Below are 18,167 nucleotides of genomic sequence, written 5' to 3'. Positions count from 1 at the left end.
ATCTTGACAACCAACAACACTTATTGAGATCCTCTTGTACTTGGAACTTTATTGGGCATCATCTTGTATTTTATTTTTGCTCAGAGATATATTCTATCAAATTTTGCCCATTCCAAGTCTACAAACACAGACTTTTAGACGCTGAATAAGCACCATAGTTCCTGGTCTGGGCAGACAAGATTTGGAAAGATTTAATGTTGTGCTGTTTAAGGTCAAAAATGAGTATGGGGCAATTAACTGAAGGAGTTCTTTTAAAAATCAATATAAGATAACTCAATTAGAAATCACCAGCGTATACCTGAAACCGTTTTTCTCCCTGTTTGTTTTGAAAATTTCATCGGATGAGATTTTATTTTTACATTCTGTTTCCATCTGTTCTCATCAGAGTTCTGCCTAAGTTACTTTGGTAACTAAAGAATACCAGAAATCTCACAGACTCAGTACCAAGGCTGAAGAAGCAAGTTTGAAAATGGACCAAAAGCAATGGAAGCCAAGTAACTGAAACTTCAGTTGAAATCATGCCATCTGATGAATCTGGTGAAAATGCCACTTCCTCTACCACTGGTATGGCTGCCACTAACAACACAGGGGATGTTGATGATGGGGGAGGCTATGCACGTGAGGGGGCAAAGGGCATACGGGAGATGTCTGTGCTGTCTGTGCAGCACTGCTGTGAACCTATCACTACTCTATTTAAAAACAGGAGTAAAGTATGGAAAGGGAAAAACAGTTTAACTTTACAGTGGCGAAACCTGGCAGACACCATCTTAACTAAGTGATCAAGTGACTTTTAAAAAATTTTTTATTGAGATATAACTGACTTATATAGTGTATTAGTTTCAGGTGTACAACATATTGATTTGATACATGTATATACTGGAAAATGATCACCACAATAAGTCTAGTCAACGTCCATCAACCATTACACATAGTTGTAATTTTTTTTCTTAGGATGAGAACTTTTAAGATCTACTCTCTTAGCAACTTTTAAATATACAATAAGTATTATTAACTACAGTCACTATACTGTACATTACATCCCCAGGACTTATTTTTTTACAATGGAGGTTTGTATCTTTTGACCACCTTCACCCATTTTGCTCACCCCCGCTCCCATCCCCCACCTTGGGCAATGACCAATCTGTTCTCTGTATCTATGAGTTCTGTTTGGTTTGTTTATTTTTTAAGATTCCACAAATCAGTGAGATCATATGGTATTTGTCTTTCTCTGTCTGACATTTCACTTAGCATAATGCCCTCAATGTTCATCCATATTGTCACAAGTGACAAGAGTTTCCTTCTTTTTATGGCTGAATAATATTCCATTGTGTATATATACCACATCTTCTTCATCCATTCATGCATCAGTGGACACGTAGGTTGTTTCCATGTCTTGATTCTTGTAAGTAATGCTGCAATGAACATGAGAGGTATCTTTTCCAATAAGTGTTCTTATTTCATTCAAATAAATACTCAGAAATGGAATTGCTAGATAATGTAATAGTTCTATTTTTAATTTTTTGAGGAACCTCCATACTGTTCTCAATAATGGCTGCACCAGTTTACATTTCCAGCAACAGTGCAAAAGGGTTTGCTTTTCTCATATCCTTGCTAACACTAATTTCTTGCCTTTTTTTTTTTCTTTAGCATCTTTATTGGAGTATGTGTTAGTTGCTGATGTATAACAAAGTGAATCAGCTATATGTATACATATATCCCCATATCACCTCCCTTTTGCGTCTCCCTCCCACACTCCCTATCCCACTCCTCTAGGTGGTCAAAAAGCACCGAGCTGATCTCCCTGTGCTATGCGGCTCCTTGCCACTAGCTATCTATTTTACATTTGGTAGTATATATATGTCCATGCCACTCTCTCACTTTGTTGCAGCTTACCCTTCCCCATCCCCATGTCCTCAAGTCCATTCTCTACGTCTGTGTCTTTATTCCTCTCCTGCCCCTAGGTTCTTCAGAACCATTTTTTGTTTTTTTTAGATTCCACATACATGTGTTAGCATACAGTATTTGTTTTTCTCTTTCTGGCTTACTTCACTCTGTATGACAGACTCTAGGTCCATCCACCTCACTACAAATAACTCAATTTCGTTTCTTTTAATGGCTGAGTAATATTCCGTTGTATATATGTGCCACATCTTCTTTATCCATTCATGTGCCGATGGACACTTAGGTTGATTCCATGTCCTGGCTTTTGTAAATAGTGCTGCAATGAACACTGTGGTAAATGACTCTTTTTGAATTCTGGTTTTCTCAGGGTATATGCCCAGTACTGGGATTGCTGGGTCACATGGTAGTGCTATTTTTAGTTTTTTAAGGCACTTCAATACTGTTCTCCATAGTGGCTGTATCAATTTACATTCCCACCAACAATGCAAGAGGGTTCCCTTTTCTCCACACCCTCTCCAGCATTTATTGTTTGTAGATTTTTTGATGATGGCCATTCTGACTGGTGTGAGGTGATACCTCATTGTAGTTTTATTTTGCATTTCTCTAAAGATTAGTGATTTTGAGCATCCTTACATGTGTTTGTTGGCAATCTGTACGTCTTCTTTGGAGAAATGTCTATTTAGGTCTTCTGCCCATTTTTGGATTGACTTGTTTGATAGTGTCTGGCCTTACATTTAGGTCTTTAATCCATTTTGAGTTTATTTTTGTGTATGGTGTTAGGGAGTGTTCTAATATCATTCTTTTAAGTGGAGCTATCCAGTTTTCCCAGCACCACTTATTGAAGATGCTGTCTTTTCTCCATTGTATATTCTTGCCTCCTTTATCAAAGAAAAGGTGAGCATATGTGCATGGGTTTATCTCTGGGCTTTCTATCCTGTTCCATTGATCTATATTTCTGTTTTTGTGCCAGTACCATACTGTCTTGATGACTGTAGCTTTGTAGTATACTCTGAAGTCAGGGAGCCTGATTCCTCCAGCTCCATTTTTCTTTCTCAAGATTGCTTTGGCTATCGGGGTCTTTTGTGTTTCCATACAAATTGTGAAATTTTTTGTTCTAGTTCTGTGAAAAATGCCAGTGGTAGTTTGATAGGGATTGCATTGAATCTGTAGATTGTTTTGGGTAGTAGAGTCATTTTCACAATGTTGATTCTTCCAATCAAAGAACATGGTATCTCCATCTGTTCGTTTCATCTTTAATTTCTTTCATCAGTGTCTTATAGTTTTCTGCATACAGGTCTTTTTTCTCCTTAGGTAGGTTTATTCCTAGGTATTTTATTCTTTTTGTTGCAGTGGTAAATGGGAGTGTTTTCTTAATTTCTCTTTCAGAGTTTTCATCATTAGTGTATAGGAATATGAGAGATTTCTGTGCATTAATTTTGTATCTTGCTACCTTACCAAATTCATTGATTAGCTCTAGTAGTTTTCTTGTAGCATTTTTAGGATTCTCTATGTATAGTATCATGTCATCTGCAAACAGTGACAGATTTACTTCTTCTTTTCTTATTTGGATTCCTTTTATTTCTTTTCCATCTCTGATTGCTGTGGATAAACTTCCAAAACTATGTTGAATAATAGTAGTGAGAGTGGGCAACTTGTCTTGTTCCTGATCTTAGTGGAAATGTTTTCAGTTTTTTACCATTGAGAACGATGTTGCCTGTGGGTGTGTCATATATGGCCTTTATTATGTTGAGGTAAGTTTCCTCTTTGCCTACTTTCTGGAATGTTTTTTATCATAAATTGGTGTTGAATTTTGTCAATAGCTTTCTCTGCATCTATTGAGATTATCATATGGTTTTTATCCTTCAGTTTGTTAATATGGTGTATCACATTGATTGATTTGCATATATTGAAGAATCCTTGCATTCCTGGGATAAACCCCACTTGATCTTGGTGTATGACCCTTTTAATGTGCTGTTGGATTCTGTTTGCTAGTATTTTGTTGAGAATTTTTGCATCTATATTCATCAGTGATATAGGCCTGTAGTTTTCTTTTTTTGTAACATTTGTGTCTGGTTTTGGTATCAGAATGATGGTGGCCTTGTAGAATGAGTTTGGGACTGTTCCTCTCTCTGCTATATTTTGGAAGAGTTTGCGAAGGATGAGTGTTAGCTCTTCTCTAAATGTTTGATAGAATTCGCCTGTGAAGCCATCTGGTCCTGGGCTTTTGTTTGTTGTAAGATTTTTAATCACAGTTTCAATTTCAGTGCTTGTGATTGGTCTTTTCATATTTTCTATTTCTTCCTGGTTCAGTCTTGGATGGCTGTGCTTTTCTAAGAATGTGTCAATTTCTTCCAGGTTATCCATTTTATTGGCATATAGTTGCTTGTAGTAATCGCTCATGATCCTTTGTATTTCTGCAGTGTCAGTTGATACTTCTCCTTTTTCGTTTCTAATTCTATTGATTTGAGTCTTCTCCCTTTTTTTCTTGATGAGGCTGGCTAATGGTTTATCAATTTTGTTTACCTTCTCAAAGAACCACTAAAAAGTAAACTAAGATAATCATATAAATCGAAACTAGTCAGTCACATACAGCAAACCCCAAGTCTACAGTTGGTCCCAAATTCCACCACCTCAATTTTGGGATGATTCGTTGTCTATTCAGGTATTCCACGTATTCAGGGTACATGTAGTTGATTGTGGAAATTTAATCCACTGCTCCTGAGGCTGCACGGAGAAATTTCCTTTCTCTTTTTTTTTCACACATCTCTTGGGTTTCAGCTTTGGATTTGGCTCTGCCTCTGCATGTAGAGGTCGCCCTCTGGTGTCTGTTCTTTGCCCAGACACGAGGGGTTTAAAGGAGTGGCTGATTAGGGGGCTGTGGCTCACTTAGACCAGGAGAGAGAGGGGTACAGCATGCGGGGCAATGCTGCAGTGGTAGAGGCCGGCATGATGTTGCAACAGCCTGAGGCATGCCATGTGTTCTCCTGGGGAAGTTGTCCCTGGATCACAGGACCCTGGCAGTGGTGGGCTGCACAGGCTCCTGCAAGGGGAAGTGTGGATAGTGACCTGAGCTTGTACACAGGATTCTTGGTGGCTGCATCAGCAGTGTTAGCGTTTCATGCCCTTATCTATTGTCCGCACTGATAGCCGCGGCTCGTGCCCATCTCTGGAGCTCGTTTAGGCAGTGCTCTGAATCCCCTCTCCTCATGCACCCTGAAACAATGGTCTCTTGACTCTTAGGTAGTTCCAGACTTTTCCCCAGACTCCCTCCTGGCTAGCTGTGGCGCACTAGCCCCCTTCAGGCTGTGTTCACGCAGCCAACCCCAGTCCTCTCCCTGGGATCTGACCTCTGAAGCCTGAGCCTAAGGTCCCAGCCCTCACTCGCTCTGGCAGGTGAGCAGACAAGCCTCTTAGGCTGTTGAATTCTGGTCGGCACCAATCCTCTGTGTGGGAATCTCTCCACTTTGCCCTCTGCACCCCTGTTGCTGTACTCTCCTCCATGGCTCCGAAGTTTCCCCCGACCCCGCCCACCCCCCTCCCCACCAGTGAAGGGACTTCCTAGTATGTGGAAACTTTTCCTCCTTCACAGCTCCCTCCCAGACGTGCAGGTCCCGTCCCTATTCTTTTGTCTCTGTTTTTTCTTTTTTCTTTTGTCCTACCCAGGTACGTAGGGAGTTTCTTGCCTTTTGGGAAGTCTGAGGTCTTCTGCCAGCATTCAGTAGGTGTTCTGTAGGAGTTGTTCCACATGTAGATGTATTTTTGATGTATTTGTGGGGAGGAAGGTGATCTCCACATCTTACTCCTCTGCCATCTTGAAGGTCTCCTCTAATTTCTTGTCTTTTTGATAATAGTCATTCTAAGTCTTCACACTTCTAGGTGTGAAGTGATGTCTCATTATGGTTTTGATTTGCATTTCCCTGATGATTAGTGATGCTGAGCACCTTTTCATGTGCCTGTTTGCCATCTGTATGTCTTCTTTGGGAAAATGTCTATTTAGAATTCCTGCCCATTTTTTAATCAGATTGCTTGGGGCCTTTTTTGCTATTGAGTTGTAGAAGGTCTTTATATATTTTGGATATTAGCCCCTTATCAGATATATGATTTGCAAATATTTTCTCCCATTTGGTACATTGTCTTTTCACTCTGTTGATGGTCTTTAAGGTTTGATATAGTCTCAATTATTTATTTTTGCTTTTGTTGCCTTCGCTTTCAGTGTCAAATCAAAAAAATCATCACCAAGACTGACATCAAGACACTTATTATCCATGTTTTCTTCTACTTTTGTGGTTCCCGGTCTTACATTACGTCTTTATCCATTTTGTGTATGGTATAAGATAGTGGTCCAGTTTCATTCATTTTGCATGATGCTGTCTAGCTTTCCCAACACCATTTATTGAAGAGACTATCTTTTCTACATTGTATATTCCTGGTTGTTTTATCATAAATTAACTGATCATATATGCAGGGGTTTATTTCTGGGCTCTCTATCCTGTTATATTGATCTATGTGTCTGTTGTCATGCCAGTACCATACTGTTTTGATTACTATAGCTTTGCAATATAGTTTGAAATCACAGTGCATGATGCCTCCAGCTTTGTTCTTCTTTCTTAAGATTGTTTTGTCTATTTGTCTTTGGTGGTTCCATAGAAATTTTAGGATTGTTTGTTCCATTTCTGTGAAAAATGCCATTGGAATATTGATAGAGGTTGAATTGAATCTGTAGATTGCTTTGGATTGTATGGACATTTTAACAATATTAATTCTTCCAATCAATGAGCAAAGATTATCTTGCCATTTATTTGTGTCTTATTCAATTTCTTTCATCATTTCTTATAGTTTTCAACGTCCAGGACTTTCATCTCTTTGGTTAATTTTTTTCTAAGTATTTATTTTTTTGGTGCAGTTGTAAATGGGATTGTTTTCTTAATTTCTCTTTCTGATAGTTCATTATTAGTGTATGAAAATGCAAATGATTTTGTATACTGATTTTAGAGAGTTTTACTTTACAGTAAAGAAACGTGGAACATACCACCTTAATTAAGTGATCAAGTTAAATATTAGTGATGTCATGTGGATCTTATTGCGGCCCCTAATATGATGAGATGAGGGGGCACGTCATCTATGTGATGTTCTCTGTAGAAACCCGTAGCCCAGTCTATCATGAGGAAACATCAACCAATCCCAAGTTGAGGAATGTCCTACAAAATACCTGACCAGTAATCTTCAGAATTGTCAATGTCTCGAAAAACAAGAAAAGACTGAAAACCTGTCATAGATTGGAGGAGACTAAGGAGACAGAAAAACTAAATGCAATATGATATCCTAGATTAGATCCTGAAACAGAAAAGACATTAACTTAAAATTTAGTATAATTCAACTAAAGTGTGCAGTTTAGTTAATATGATTGTACCAATGGTAATACCTTAGTTTTGACAAATGTACCATGTTATATAAGGTTCCATCATTAAGTAAGGTCTTCCATTAGGTGAAACAAGGGGAAGGGAATATGGAAATCCTCTGTACTATCTTTGCAAATTTAAAAATTATCCCCAAATAAAGTTCATTTTTAAAGAATAAAACATAAATTCCATTGGTATAAAAAATTTAAAACATAAGACATTAAATTAAAGATTAACTTTATGAAATGAAATTTTAAGACTGTATAAGTAGAGAAAGTTTGGAATTACTAGGAATTAAGAATTTTTAAAGGTTAATGTGTATATATAAATATTTATATATGTGCATTATATATATGTATATTTATATACTACATATAAATGAAAGATTAGAGGAAATATTTTAAAGGAAATAGTAGATGAAGTATTTTAAAATTTAAATATTTTAAATATCTAGAGATGAGAGAGAATTGAATGAATAAAAAAAATTAAAGAACCACCCAAAAGTAAAATCCATCAACTAATATTATTTTAAAAAAACTTTAAAAACCTTCAGTGGTTTTTGAATATCTGCAAACAAAGCAACCAACAAAGGACTGATCTCCAAAATATACAAACACCTCATGCAGCTCAATATCAAAAAACCAAAACACCCAATCAAAAAATGGGCAGAAGATTTAAATAGACATTTCTCCAAGGAAGACATACAGATGGCCAAAAAGCACATGAAAAATGCTCAACATCACTAATTATTAGAGAAATGCAAATCAAAACTATAATGAGGTATCATCTCACACTGGTCAGAATGGCCATCATCAAAAAACCTACAAACAATAAATGCTGGAGAGGGTGTGGAGAAAAGGGAACCCTCCTACACTGTTGGTGGGAATGTAAATTTGTACAATCACTGTGGATAGCAGTATGGAGGTTCCTTAAAAAAACTAAACATAGAGCTACCATATGATCCAGCAATCCCACTCCTGGGCATATATCCGGAGAAAACCATAATTTCAAAAGATACATGCACCCCAGTGTTCATTGGAGCACTATTTACAATAGCCAAGACATGGAAGTCACCTAAATGTCCATCGACAGAGAAATGGATAAAGAAGATGTGGTACATATATACAGTGGAATATTACTCAGCCATAAAAGAATGAAATAAAGCCATTTGCAGCAACATGGATAGACTGGAGATTATCATACTAAGTGAGCGAAGACAGAGAAAGACAAATATCTTATGTTATTGCTTATATGTGGAATCTAAAAAAATGATACAAATGAACGTATTTGCAAAACAGAAATGACTTAACAGATATCGAAAACAAACTTACGGTTACCAAAGGGGAAAGGTGGGGGGGGAGTGATAAATTAGGAGTTTGGGATTAACATACATACTACTACATATAAAATATATAGTCAACAAGGACCTACTGTATAGCACAGGGAAGTCTACTCAATATTCTGTAATAACCTATATGGGAAAAGAATCTGAAAAATAATGGATATATTTATATCCATTATATATATATATATATATATATATATATATATATATAAAACTGAAGCACTTTGCTGTACACCTGAAACTAACACAACATTAAATCAACTATACTCCAATATAAAATAAAAATTAAATTAAAAAAAATCTAGAGATGAGAGAGAATTGAATGAACAACAACAACAAAATATTAAAGAACCAACCAAAAGTAAAATCCATCAACTAAAATTATTTGAAGAAAACTTCCAAAACCTTCAATGGCTTTTCATATTCTACAGAATAAGCCACACGTACATCATTAACATCATGAAATTCTGAATCATTTTTTAATTAGAAGTTACAGGAAGATCATTCTTCTGGTTTGAAATAGAGTCATATTAGTTGCTCTTAATGCAACTATCCCAAATTCTTACCCAAAAGATAAAAAATTAAGTAAGGTAAACTAAGATCAGGAATCAACATTTTGACAAAAAAAAAAAAGCAAGGATTATGTGTAAAGCAAATGAAACAGACTTAAAACATCTAACTTTGGACTCTTTTATTGGGCTTGTGAGGCAGCTCACTAAATGTAAGGTCTTAATCCATCTCCCCAGTCTGTTCTTGGATCAGCAAACAGAAAATGACATTCTGATTCTTATTCTCTGGGAGGGCTGCTTTTGAAGTTGCCTCCTCTCTATCCCACGACTTTTCTCTTTATTCACCTTCCCAAGTATTAGAACTTCAGAAATCAATTCATGGTAAGCATCAGCTCCAGCAGAGGTGACTTAGGAGGGGATGGTGATGGATGTGTAGTTCAGGAAGTAGTTGCAGTGGTAGAACATTGAACTCTGGGAACTGTAGCTCCTCCAAGGCAAGCATCCTCAGGGGAGGAAGGGGAAGAGTTAGAGAATGAGAGATCTGTTAGCAATTCTATTAATATTAGATTCCGAGATTGTAATTCTTTCATATATTCATCTGCTCAAAACTTCAGAAAGAGATAAGTAGAAGTAGAAGATAATTCCAAAGATATGCATTATCTAGACTGTTCTGGAATACATCAACTTTTGGTTCAGTTCTCAATATGGAAAGAATAATAAAACAGAAACCGATTGAATTTAAAAATGGGCCTAAGGCAATATATAGAAGTTTATCTGTTTGAAAACACTTGACGATGGATAAACAGGGGGAAAAAACTATGAGGTCTATCAAATATACTGTAAATAAAGAGAAATAAGCATCATTTGAGTTCCCCAAGGAAGAGTACACTTCTGAGATTAACCACCTATTTTCAACACAAGAAATTCTTAGAAAATGTGTACTCTAAAGGCCAAACACATAAAAAGTAAGAGATTTAGAATAATAAAAAAGCAGAAGGAGATTCTTTTTAAAATTTTATAGTAGATATCTGCTGTTTTGCTTGCTCAGTGTCACTTTCCTTTTTCTGTGATAACAAAGGCCATTTTTGTATCTGGAGATGCTCTTCTTCCACATGGCAAGACTGTGAATCACATGCTGGTTTCCATGCCTTCTGAAACGAGACTGAGTCATCTAAGTGTCCCCATAACCTTGAGATGCACTGATGGGTCCAGGGGTGGCCATGTCCAGAGCAAAAGTCCTTTTTTCAGGCACAAGTAGAATCCTGGAGAGAAGGAATCTCTCTCTTTCTGAGACCATGGGTTACCAGGAATCACATGAGCCAGGCAGTGCTTATGCACTCATAATTTATCTCACAATATGAGATTTAGGCATGTAAGCTGCAGTTCACAGATGAGATGAGGACTCAGAGAGACTAAGAGCCTCTTCAAGTTCAATCAGGAATTAAGCAGAACCTTGGGAGCTTTCAGAAGGTATCATTAACTTTTGATTAGTAAGAAAAGGACATAAGATTCTTTTTTTTTGATTGAAGTATAGTTGACTTACAATATCATATTAATTTCAGGTGTACAACCTAGTGATTCGACATTTTTATAGATCACACTCTATTAACAAAATTCTTTATTTTTACTCTCTTAACCGATAGCTCAACTTTTGAAGATCGTATACTTCTTAACACTTTATCATAGAAAAAATAAAAGGTCAACTATTCCCCATTCAGTCTTGCTCAGACTCACTTTTCTAGAGTCTAGAAAAAGACTCATGAGAAGAGAATAAAATAATTCCCAATTATCATGTACCATTTTGAGTAAGCGCAAGAATGCGTATGCCTTAGATTTAAATAGTGCCTCTGTATCAACCACATTGTCTCACACTTTCCAAAGGAAAACAGATGTCTTCATTTCAAGCCCATCAGAGATGGTACTTGCAGTATTGTTACTACTGCCATGCACTCTGTCACAGCATATGTCAGTGGCAGAGCAGTTACCTAAGCAACACCTGCCTTGAATGTGAGCAACAATATTGGAAAAATCCCTCTACTGCTTTTGCTTTGATTTATTCCACCGACTTATTCTGTGTTCACTCTCCAGGCTGGGATGATATGTGAAAATGTGGCATTGACTCCAATTTATGCAATCTGCGTCAGTGGTATGCCAGCCCCTAAATAAGCCGAGAATTCAGATTCTCTGTCCAGGCCAATAATATTAGCCATAAAAACAAAGTTGTCTCCAGCAGCCCACCTGTCATTAAAATGTATGTGACAGACTCATACTGATTTGCCATCTGTCAATGAATCATTTGGCAGGAAATTTTCTCCAATGTTATAATGTAATTTTCACATACACCCACAACACCCAGGGTCTAAGCAAAACAAAGGTCTGTATTAAGAACTAATACGTGCCAGAAATATTCATTAAAAATACTCTGTTGGATTTAGTCTTGCCAGATATCCTATATATCTTCTCCCTTTTCAAATGAGAAACTATTCAGAGAGATTAATAAATTGACCAACGTCACCAACTAGCAAGGGACAGAGGTGGGAATCAAACCCAAGCCTTAAACCCAGGGCAAACCTCTCTCTGTATTACAACTACTTCTTAGAGGTTTATGATGTATGTCCTAACTCATCTTTGTTGTTGTTATTAATGTACAAAAGACGTTTAAAAATATATGCAGGTTCTATAGGACTACGAAATTTACAGGCTCTCCAAACATGTTAGACCATAGAGCTCATCCGTCTCACCTCCAATTCAGTGCAATAAGCTCTTCCATGATGGCCTGACTGGTGGTTGCCCAATCTCTGAGCACTCCTGGGGGTACAGTGACAAAGAACACACTGAGTTATAAAATAAGTCATTCAATGTTTGGAAATTCCCAAACATAAGAAAGTTTTAAAATCTACGTTGAGCAAAAATTTCCCTGTGTTAGATGTCTATCTTTCATAGTCTCAAGACACACTGAATAAAGTGAGTACTTATTTCACATAATGATCCTTTCAAAATCAAAAGACAGTGCTAATTCCTCTGAAAGTCTGCCTCTGGGTGGGATTAACACTGCATCTTTAAATGGTTCCCCCACGACATGGTTCCCAGTCCCTGCTTCTCTGGCATCCATGAAAGAGCATAATATGTCAGCTATGGACTGACTAACATAACAGGGTAAGGGGGGAAATGTCTCACAAATTGCTCTAGGCACTATATTTATGTTTACATAGGCTAACATTAAATCTGTTATTGTTCTATATGTCAATCATGCCACATTGTTGACTCATAATGAGTTCAGTCTCATTTAAAACCCTTGATCTCATATAAATAGCTAACAAGTCAGAGCAGTGCATGACAGTTAATATTTAAACTAAGATTTAGGAGTTAATTGCCTATATATTGTTAGTTTCAGGATTAACTTAACATTTTTTAAAGATTATAATTCTTTAAAATCATAATCCTTAATAATAACTAAGAGATATCTTTTAATGTGTCTACAATTTTTCAGGTATTACAAGTCTTATCTAATGAACGCTCACAACCACTCTATGAATTAGATATTATTATTCCCTTTTTATGTATAAGGGAAGCTAGAGTCAGACAGATTAAGGTCCCACAAAACAGGGACATGTTGCAATGAGATTTAAACCCAAGTGTGTCTGATTCTAAAGTCTTTGTTCTTTCCAGTATCGTACAGTCCTTCTACAGCTTTATGTCACTCCACAAATGTGATACATTTGTCTTCTATAACTTTATTCATTAATGATAAAAGTGTAAAATAACAAAATCAGACTAATATGCAAGTAAAGACTCCCTACAAGGATTAAAAAATGTAGAAATCAAAATCTTCACAGGATAGAGAATTGAATCATCTATGAATCCACTTAGCATTATTATTTCATCCAGCTTTATCTTTCTTATTTGCAAGGGTATCACAATAGTCTTGGCCAAATGCTTTACAGACTCTCAATTCTCTCTACTTATTTTGTAGCTCTATGAAATCATTAACTTTATTAAAACACCTGTCAGCAGGTGTTATTCTGATTTATTTTAATAAATTCATGTTGTAGTCCAATTATTATTTACTTCCATTTAAAAATACTTAGAAACATGTATTTAATAACCTGCTCTAAAATTTTGCCATTTCAACATTAAGAACATTGTTTTATATTTCCAGAATGCAATTCTTTCCTTCCCTTCTTCCTTCCTTCCTTTCTTCCTTCCACACATAAAAATCACATTAAATACCTGCTGTATACTAGGCAATATGCTTGGTGCAGAAAAAACATACACACAAACAAATCAGAGTTTATCAGATTAGTGTAAGAGAGACACGTTAACAAGTAAGTATAGGAAGTTAGCTTACACTGTAATAAAAATACATACAAAGTGTTATGGAAATACAAGAGAAGAAATGCATAGTCCGGTATGGAGAACATGAAATATATATTTAAGCAAGTCTTTGAAAATAAGGAAATGCTCTCGAAGTGGACACACCAGAGAAAGGACAACTCAGACAGAGACAACGACAAAAGCAAAATAACAGAAGCAAATATCAGTGGGCTGTCAGCTGAGGATAATACATTACAGTAAGTGACATATTTTGAAGGATCAGGTAACCCATGTTAAATATCTGGTACTTTATCATAGGTCATAAGAAGCCATTGAAAGATTTTAATGAGATCCTATTTATCTTCTAGAAAGATAACTCTGGTAGCCATGTGGAGGATAGATTGGAAGGAGATGAATATAGAGTTAAGAGGACCAATTAGAAGAGTACTGTACTAGATCAGGTGAGAAAAAATGAAACTCTAGTTTAAGAAATTGGCAGAGAGACTCATGAACTATTGTGCCATGGGTGTTATGGTTAAGAACATGGGCCCAGGAGCCAAACATTCACTTACTAGCCACACAATCTTGGGTAAACTATTTAACGTTTTTCTGTCTCACTGTGCTCAGAAAATGAAGTTAATAGTGATCAAGTATATTAAGCAGGATAGTCCTCAAGAGATCTTAACTATTTACATTATTAATATTATTAAGACGAAGGATCAATTTTGAGGCTCAGATGCAAGACAACGAATTCCCAGGCTGAATTTGAAATTTACAGAATATTCACTGGAGCTCCCTAGAAGGCTGGAGACATTTGAGTCTTGGGAAAGTACACAGTTATATCTCTATGGCTCTCAAAACCATCAAGATAGAAGAGATAATCCAGTAAAGATTAGGAGGAGGACAAGGTTAAGCTTGGCACTTGGAGGGACACTATCACTCAGAGGCAGATGCAAGAAGAGGAACCTGCACAGGAGGCTTAAACAGAGGATTGGGAAAAGAAACTGGAAAGAACACTCCATAACTCTCAGGGAGTAAAAAGGTTGAAGAACAGAGAATGGCTCAACACGACCAAAGGTGAGAAAGAGGACAGATAAAATGAACACAGTCAGGGATGTTGTTGGTAAAATAATGCTGACAGAATGTATTGTGTTAAGGAATCAGTGGGATGAAGGAACTGAAGAAAATGGACATCGGTGATGCTTTTAGGAAGCACGGCTACGAACGAGTAGTGGCTGGAGGGAGAGTACTTTTACAACAGAAAATGGGAAGAAGACAGTGAAGAAGAAGTTAATGCCTTAGGAAAGAGAAGATGATTTTAAGTTGCATAAGAGATTAGAGGTATGAGGATCCAAGACACCAGGGCAGAGGATAGCTCGATAGGAAGAAAGGTACATGTTTTCACCAAGAAGGAAGGAAATGATATAAAGACAAATAAAACTGCAATTTGGTAATGTGGGCAGAACCTCTATTTTCTCCATGATGTAAAAGGTATAGTCACCTCCTGATAGTAAGACGAATAGGAACAATTTGCGGACCATGTGAAGGATTGTTATACATTAGGAGTTGTCCATGTAGGAAGAAGAAAGCAAACGGAATAGAAATCTATAAAAGGCTGCCATGTTGCATGGTGGACCAGATCGAGATTGGAAACCATAAATTTGTACACATATCTGTACTGTTATGTCATTTTCTTTCTTTTTTTTCTTAAAGGAATTTCCCAGTCATGTCTTTTTTTTTTTTTTTTTTAATTTATTTTTGGCTGCATTGGGTCTTCGTTGCTGTGTGTGGGCTTTCTCTAGTTGTGGCGAGCAGGGCTACTCTTTGTTGCGGTGTGTGGACTTCTCATTGCAGTGGCTTCTCTTGTTGTGGAGCACCATGGGCTCTAGGCACATGGGCTTCAGTAATTGTGGCACGTGGGCTCAGTAGTTGTGGCTCACGGGCTCAGTAGTTGTGGCTCATGGGCTCTAGAGCGCAGGCTCTGTAGTTGTGGCGCACGGGCTTAGTTGTTCCGCGGCATGTGGGATCTTCCCAGACCAGGGCTTGAGCCCGTGTCCCCTGCATTGGCAGGCAGATTCTTAATCACTGTGCCTCCAGGGAAGCCCATGTCATGGGCTTTAGTAATGTTTGGCCACCAGAATATAGCAACATGTACCATGCATTTTAACTTAATTTTTCTCCTGAGATGCCTAAAAATGTGCCTTGCATATATTTGTTCATTTTAAGTCATGGTCATAGATGACTCTACAGCCTTCATGCTTGAATATTTAATTTTGAAGAGACAATCTAGTGCCATTTGTTTCTCTAAATCCTGGCTGTTAGATATGCCTTAAAGGCCTCATGAGACAATGATGCTGATGCATGGAAATGAAAGTGAATCTCAAATTCCTGAAGTGTTATTCTTATAGCATCAATGATTATTGAAATGTATTCTCTGGTAGTTTTGCTGTGCCATCTGGAATGGCTTCCAGCATATGGAGTTACACTCCTGTTCCCAAGTCATGGTGGTCTCAGCCTACTAGAGATAAGGCCATCTGTAAATTAATAATTACCATTTTCCTTGTATTACTTCTGCTCAATATTTGCTATTATGTCATTAGCTGATTTAGAGATTTTATATTTTTAAACAAATATAGACTTTTTGTAGACATTTTTTTGCATATTTCTATATATTTTTGCTATCACCCCCCCAAAAAATGTTCTATTTCTAGTAGTGTTCTCATTATAACTAGCTTTGCTGAGTCTATTCTTCTCATTTTCTACTCATGTTCATGCAAGTAGCTAAGAGGCTAAATGTAATTGGGAACCACCTATTACTTTTTTTCCATCAGGGATGAGAAATTAACAATTTTTGTCTCCATAAGAAGGAAGTTTTTGCCGAGTCAATTTTATAATATCTGGGTGTTTTTATCTTTTACGACTGTAAAATATAGTCTGCAACCTTTCTGTGATCTTAAAATAAAGTTAATAGGATTGTTTATAACTGGAGAGAATGGGCTCATAGGATAATTTCACCCAAGGTAGGTGCTCAATATATTTGAATGAGTGGCTAAACGCTTTATCACAAAACAATTTGCAATTATCAAAGGATTGAATATTTACAATACTTTCCATAGGGAAAAGAAAATTATAGTTGGGGTAAAAATTTATCTACAATTTAATATTTGAAGCTATATTTACAACTCATCAGTATTTTCCAGTTGTTAATTCAAAGCTCTATTTTTTTTTATTACTCTGACTTTTCCAGAGTAAGAGAAAACATAAATGTAAGTAGTTAATTCAATAAGCAGAAAAGGCACACCTTTCAAACTAAGGCTTTCTAATTCATCTCTTCCAAATTGTTAATTAGTTCATCTTGGCTATCTTTTCCCCTTGATATGAAGATTAGGAAAAATTCCTGTCAAAAAAAGATGCCCTATAATGATGGTATTGGTCTTCCTTAAGGCTAAGACGTTATCTGATAGAGGCTTGAATCAGCTTGGATCAGACCCAGACCCACTGCTACCACAGACAGTGCTAAATAAATACTTCATGATTGCTATGGATTATGTTAAAAAATAAAATTCAACTCAGTAAACTTGAGGATCTAACTGGCTTTATTCAATGATTCATGAATAGGGAAGCATCCCATGTAGAAAATAGAAAGGAGCTCCAAAGAACTGTACAAAATATGAGAGTTTCATGGTCAGAAGTGGACAGCAATGAGGAAAGAGTGGACTATCTATCTCATCTTCCTTTGGGTGATAGAAAGAGTCTATCAGGCAGATTGCCTCACTATGGCTGACTAGGAAATTTCAGATTAACTGGTTTAAGATAACATGCCTGGGAGAGGTTGAAAATGCAATTAGTTTGGGTATTAAGTCTTGGTTCACTTACATGGGGCTTAGAACAAGTAACTCCATTTGGGGCCTGTTTTCTCTTTTTTTTTGTTTTGTTTTGTTTTTTGTTTTGTTTTCTCTTTTTTAATGATTGTATTTCTAGTCTCAGTTCTGCCAACAACTACCAGTGTGACCTTGACAGATAAAGGAAATTTGTAAAAAGATCTATTCAGTAGGAAGATAAATGTTTTTGTATATCTACATGTATAGCATCAAACTGCATAGAGCAAACATTTTAAAGAGGTAAAGATAAATTGCCAAATACAGAAGGGAATCTTGGCACAGATTTCTCAGTAACTGATATAATGAACAGGCAAAAATATCAAGAAAGATATAGAATATTTAAACATTAAATAATTTATACATAAAATACAGAATCCAACAGCTGCACAATATATATTACTATCAAGCACACATGGAACACTTGCAGGAACTTTTCATATACAAAACTATAAAGCAAGTATCAATAAATTTCAAAGGAGTGAAATAAAACAGATATCTCTGATGTCAGTGGATTTAAGCTAAAAATTAATAATATAAAGGAAACTAGAAAACCCACAAATGTATGGAAATTATGTAATATATTCAAAATAACCCATAGGTCAGAGAACAAATCAAAATGAAATTTCAAATGTTTGAACTTAGGGAAAATTAATATATAGCAAGTCAAAATGTGTGGAATGCAGCTAATGTTGTCTTTAGAGAAAAATTTATTGTATTAAATAACAAAAACTGAAAATCAACCATCTGACGATTAATTTCAAGGAGCTAGAAAGAGATTGGAAAGTTCTATCCAAAGAAAGTTAAGAAGGAAAATAAA

The 18,167-nt window shown here is 36.3% G+C and overlaps 1 long non-coding RNA gene across 1 annotated transcript in view; it reads left to right on the top strand.

Annotated features, from left to right (window-relative positions):
• Positions 1 to 559, top strand: part of LOC118906672 — a 76,858-nt gene extending 76,299 nt beyond the window's left edge. Inside the window, exon 3 of the long non-coding RNA XR_005022572.1 lies at positions 386 to 559. This is a non-coding gene — a long non-coding RNA (uncharacterized LOC118906672). The remainder of the gene's footprint in view (positions 1 to 385) is intronic.
• The last annotated feature ends 17,608 nt before the right edge of the window (positions 560 to 18,167 follow it).

This window comes from Balaenoptera musculus, chromosome 14, assembly GCF_009873245.2.
Source record: "Balaenoptera musculus isolate JJ_BM4_2016_0621 chromosome 14, mBalMus1.pri.v3, whole genome shotgun sequence".
NCBI classification, from domain to species: Eukaryota; Metazoa; Chordata; class Mammalia; order Artiodactyla; family Balaenopteridae; genus Balaenoptera; species Balaenoptera musculus.
Note: the sequence above shows the minus strand (reverse complement) of the source record. Positions and strands in the feature narration are given on the sequence as shown.